This window comes from Lineus longissimus, chromosome 7, assembly GCF_910592395.1.
Source record: "Lineus longissimus chromosome 7, tnLinLong1.2, whole genome shotgun sequence".
In the NCBI taxonomy this organism is placed as follows: domain Eukaryota; kingdom Metazoa; phylum Nemertea; class Pilidiophora; order Heteronemertea; family Lineidae; genus Lineus; species Lineus longissimus.
In genome coordinates, this window is record NC_088314.1 from 9725135 (window position 1) to 9731134 (window position 6000).

The 6000-nt window shown below is 42.0% G+C and overlaps 1 long non-coding RNA gene across 1 annotated transcript in view; it reads left to right on the forward strand.

Annotated features, from left to right (window-relative positions):
- LOC135491479 (uncharacterized) overlaps nucleotides 1-5640 on the forward strand; it is a 31528-nt gene extending 25888 nt beyond the window's left edge. Inside the window, exons 2-4 of the long non-coding RNA XR_010447833.1 lie at nucleotides 2401-2464; nucleotides 4123-4165; nucleotides 5093-5640. This is a non-coding gene — a long non-coding RNA (uncharacterized LOC135491479). The remainder of the gene's footprint in view (nucleotides 1-2400; nucleotides 2465-4122; nucleotides 4166-5092) is intronic.
- Nucleotides 5641-6000: the final 360 nt, after the last annotated feature.

Consider the following 6000-nt stretch of genomic DNA (forward strand, 5'->3'; position numbering starts at 1 on the left):
GATTGTGACATTCGATCTCTCCTGTCAAAATCCTCCTGTCATGCATTCAACATGTGCGATCGACGAGCTCACTGCGCATGCAGAGTAAGCGTAAATCCGTAGCCCGGGTTGCTAACCCGGGTAAGCAAAATCCAACCTCTCCCCTGCCATGCTCAGGCCAAACAGGGACGAGGTAAAAAGACTAGGTTATGAAAAATAACCTGGTCTTTTCCATTAAAAACTTGGTTTTGAAAAAGAATTGCATATAACGTAGTTTTCTTCAAGAAAACCATGTTTTCTTCCATGAAACTAGGTTTTCTTCGAAAAAGCATAGGTTGATTAAAAAAACCAAGTTATCTTGTTAAAAAACCAGGTTTTTTAAAAGAAAACTAGGTTTTCTTAATTATTGGACGAACGGCTTGCCATATGCGTTATGTGGCTCCTGTTCTACAGTCTTACCTATTTATGTGACAGACTTATATTGAAAGACATAGGACCTTCGTCAAGCACAGTAATTCGTTTAATGTCAGGCCGAGGAAATCTGCGATTAGCTTCTGACGTATTTCAAAGAAAATGGCCAAAAGACACATTTGAACAACCGAAAATGATCGTTGGGAAGATAAAAAATACGTTTTTTTTTCGTTGAAAAGTTCCAACTGGTCAGAAACTCATGTGCAATTTCATTTTAAGCAGCAGCTTGAGGGCAAATTTACTAAGAAAGGTTAATTACAGTGAAGCTATACGGAAGGTTTTTCCATTAATGAGCATGCTTATTTGGACCATAGCTAACTTAGAAATAGAGAAATTGTACCAGTGAGGGCAAGTTTCGAGCGGAAGTATTGTCAACATGCTAAATTAAAGAAAACTCATTCCATGTGCTTTGATGTCATATATCTGGTGGCCCTAAAAAACGTCCTCAACTTTAAGGGTTAAGAACGCAGTAAATGTTGCACAGACTACAAATTGATACGATGCAAAACCTCGGCGGTCAAGGTGCACGCGGTATAAGTAGGCTCGGTAGTCTAAGGGTATTTAAGTAATGCAAGCTCAATCACAACTGTAGGCTAACGCCGTTTTAAATTGTTCTTTACAAATGAAATTGTTTTGAGTGATCAACAACACTATCACGAAAAAACAAAACAATGTCGGAGTTCAACATAAAGGAGTGAAAATGGTTGATGAGGACCACATAGCCATATTGCCGATATAACATGCGTTATGTGGCACCTGTTCTGCAGCCTTACCTATTTATGTGACAGAAGACATAGGACCTTCAAGCACAACAGTTTAAATGTTTGTGACACTATCAGCGATTAGCTTCCGATTTATTAATACCAGAACTCGGTTTTAATCGGAATGATTCTTTGGGAACCACCAAGCAGTGCATATAATCACATTTCAATTGGGCAGGATGATGCATTTTAATTAACTCCCGCCCCCCCCCCCCTTACTTCCTATGTCGGCCTACCTTGAATATAAGCCTGTATATCAAAGAACTGCAGTGTCGTGAGCCTGTTTGCTTATGGTCTAATAGATCCTCTACTTTGTAGGACTAAGTCAAAGCCAAGTACAATTTTCTTTACTACAATTTTAAGCCTGGCATTGCGGTTTACCCGAGTGTTGTCCTAAACTCTCAGCTACCACAACCAGCGCATTGAAGGCCTATTGAAAAATGGCTTTGAAGAAGAAATGAGGTAAAGAACTTCGGTGACACCATTTCAGTTGGGAATCAAAAGAAAATCAAAGAAAACTTACCTTATTTATTTTATTTGTGTTGGAAAAATGTCCGCGAACGAATCCATAGCGCAGAAACACTGGCAATGATATGAAACGCTGGCGCTCATAATTTCCCTCCATTTTTGCGTGTGACGTCATTGGCGCTCTTCGGTTTCACCGTAAATAGGTCAATCATAGATGCCGCCACTGCATTGGGATAGGCATCTTCTGGAACTACGTGGAACAACAGAAATTTTATGTGGACAATTCGGAATATTTTGGCTCTACATCGTTCATGAGGTTATAAAGCGATTTGGGGACAATGTTTTATGTGGACCGACCTTTGGCACATGACTCGCAGCCGGTCCCCATAATAGAGTAAAATGTACATTGAAAGCAGCACAACTCAGTGCCTATAAATATATATAACATTATTTCAAAATAAAATATTTTCAGAGTTGTATTTACTGGTGTCTGTAGTTTTAAGCGACAACGGCAATGTTAAATCTACGATGAGTTTGCATTCACACATCTGAAACTTTTCAAATTCAATAACAAATTTCAAATTTTCATCGAACGGCGTAGACCTTTTACATAGCATGTACATGTACTTCGGTATAGGGGGTTGGGCACTAAAAATATGCAAGTGTGTTGCACCACGGACAAGTCTGTGTTGCACTCAAAAAATAATGGTCCTTTTTTCAGCTCAAGATGAAGTGTCTCGTTGTTGCAGTCATCATTACATTGGTTGTTCAAAGCCTAGCTTCTGGTAAGTAGACCCTGAATGTAACCATATAAAGGACCACCGAAGAAAGAGGACATGTTCGTATACATTAATTAAAAGAGGTCCATTAATATTTAATGACACGTGTTTCTTCACTTTTATTTGATGGCATATTTTCGTTGTACCTGGGTTGACCATGATCATTTCAGGATTTGGGAGATTTGACAATTTTGATCCGTGAATTGACTTTTAGGCCGTGACTGGTTCATTTTGACCCATGATTCCACATTATTTAGGCTTTTGAACTGAAACTTCATCATTTTACCCCATATATACAGAATAAATTCAAAATTTATGAAAATACGGTTGATGATAATGAAACCTATCCATACTGTCGAGTGAAACCGTATATTCAAAAATCAAATCAAATTTCTAGTGTGTAACCGTACGTTTCTGCGGCGGCCATTGACCGTTAGTAACTTTTGAAACCAGGTGGTACCGCCTGGTACCGCCTCATTCTTCCGCCGGCTGGAGTGTGCCATGGGTCATCCAACCCCCAGCGGCTTGTACCACGTCATACTTCCGCCGGCTGGAGTATGCCATGGGTCATCCAACCCCCAGCGGCTTGTACCACGTCATACTTCCGCCGGCTGGAGTGTGCCATGGGTCATCCAACCCCCAGCGGCTTGTACCACGTCATACTTCCGCCGGCTGGAGTATGCCCTGGGTCATCCAACCCCCAGCGGCTTGTACCACGTCATACTTCCGCCGGCTGGAGTATGCCATGGGTCATCCAACCCCCAGCGGCTTGTACCACCTCATACTTCCGCCGGCTGGAGTGTGCCATGGGATATCCAACCCCCTGGCGTTTTGTTCCACCTCATACATCTGCCGGCTGGAGTATGCCATGGGTCATCCAACCCCCAGCGGCTTGTACCACCTCATACTTCCGCCGGCTGGAGTATGCCATGGGTCATCCAACCCCCAGCGGCTTGTACCACCTCATACTTCCGCCGGCTCGAGTATGCCATGGGCCATCCAACCCCCAGCGGCTTGTACCACCTCATACTTCTGCCGGCTGGAGTATGCCATGGGTCATCCAACCCCCAGCGGCTTGTGCCACCTCATACTTCCGCCGGCTGGAGTATGCCATGGGTCATCCAACCCCCAGCGGCTTGTACCACCTCATACTTCCGCCGGCTGGAGTGTGCCATGGGTCATCCAACCCCCAGCGGTTTGTACCACCTCATACTTCTGCCGGCTGGAGTGTGCCATGGGCCATCCAACCCCCTGGCGTTTTGTTCCACCTCATACATCTGCCGGCTGCAGTGTGCCACGGGTCATTCTAACCCCAAGCGTTTTGTTTCACGTGATCGCATACTTCCGCCGGATGGCTCATCTGCATGCTCATAAAAGGCATTTATAACGTATTACTTCTTGCTGGGGTAGCATCGGATTAACATTGCACGGGTTTTACACGATCGAAAGTACCGAAGGTCCCAAAAAGAATGCAATCATTTTACATGTTATTTCTCTTTATGGCCTGCATGGGGTAACGGAAGTAAGTTAAGCCGAACTAGTGTTGTACCCCAGGTGGATGACATAGTATTAATAGTATTTTTACACTTTGTGAATCTAGTTTGATTACAACGCTTATGATATTGATCCCACGCATGAATTAGAAACTGTAAAAAATTTTTCAGAAATGGAAAGCGACTTTCAAATGCAGGCGCTCAAGAAAAGAGGGTGAGTAAAACTTATAAACTTTTTGCGATTAATTCCAACATCATTTTAGTGTCCGTTGCAAATTCGATCCAAAATCTCATCAACGCTTTGTGACGAGTGGCTCTAGTTGCAATGGTTGGAGCGGTGATCCGGAATTTTGCACTAAGTATGCACCAAAGGCTGCGTATGAATCCTTGACGACAAATAGGCAGTCGGGATTGTGGAAGACTGCCGGGATCAAAATAGGACGCGGTGCGTCTTACGATGAAAAGCATTGCAATCCGCTCTTTGCGTCCAATAAGTTATGGAACCACGACGATCTTAATTGATGAAAACAACATATTTTTGAGCTATTACGCACCGGAATAAACTTTAAAGCGCATTCACTTAGTAAAAACTTGCTTGTAAATAAATACCGGCGTATCACTGAAACCCTTTATCATAAACAGAAATTCACATCTGCGTAACTGCTGGTGTGATTCGTGACCTGATGTTCTGGAGAGATAACAGGGACAGTTCCGTTGTAAATAGAAATGAACTGTTTAAGACTATCAAATATCTTTGTACTTCTTAATGTATATTCACATTAAGTGTTAACCGGATAAGGGAACAGGTATACCGCTAGAAATTGTATATGCACGTTGCACCGCTTTTATGTGCCGTTTGCGCGCACACTCTTTTATGTAAGCTTTAAAGGGACACTATAGGTAGCAGCTAGGCAGGCAAGATAAAGTTACACAAAGTCGCCAAGAGGGACCTCTCGCATCTCAAAGTACGTCAAAACTATTCACTATTCATGTAGTGGTGAACCAAATATGACATTTCGCCCTTACTGAGCTTATTAGTCACCCAATAATGGCCAGTTTTACCCCTCTGCTCCTGCCTAGACCCACTTTAAGAGTGTACATAATCAAGAAGAATTAATTCATCTTTCCATCAATGTTTCAGGTGGAAATCGCTCTGGTTTGCCTGTTCAAAGACTTCCGAATGCCTCCCAGGCCATGTTTGCGAACATAATGTTGATAACTGCGTAATTCCAAAAGACAACACGTGTTGCCTTTACGGATAGGACGCCCTGGCACAACGATACCATATGGAAAGTATCGGAGTCACATAAAGTTCGCATTCTTCGAAATGTTTGATTAAATTGGTTATCATTGTGTATGTTAATACCTTACAATAAATAGACGTCTGGAAAATTCTTCTATTTATTTCTTCACTGCGGTACAAAGCAAATTTTATGTTATTCCGTGTCGTTGTAGTGCAAATTATACATGTATATTTCCGAGTAAACAGTTTTAAACAGAACTTCCCCAAAATGTTTGAACGAATTTATCAACATTCATAGGGAGCAACCATCACTACTATTCATAGCCTTTGGTAGCACACAAATGTAGTAGTTCTTGATACTGGTATCCCTGGAGCTTAAAGTGCATGTAAACGGCACAATATCATGTTTCGACTCATATCATTTTGTGGTCGAGTCTGCTTGGGAATATGTAAAACTAGTTTCATGGATTTCTAAGCACCCATCGGTGGGAATCTCCTGTTGTATAGGGACGTTATATGAATATTGCCGGCCACGGAGAGAAACATGCCGAATGTCGGCTTATTATATGGTCTACTTCGAGATGAAGAGCTCCCCAGCAACTTAAATAACTATAGCCTCGTTGGTCTATCGAATTACCGGAAACTCACAAAAGATAACTTTTCACTCAAAATAATGTCTTTAACAAAAGAAACATCACGGTGTTATCTATAAAACAGTAGTTATTCTTGTACAAATAAAAACATAATGATTCAATGAAATACATGTAGCTATCCCCCGTAGAGACTTTTTAAATTGCATTGTATAT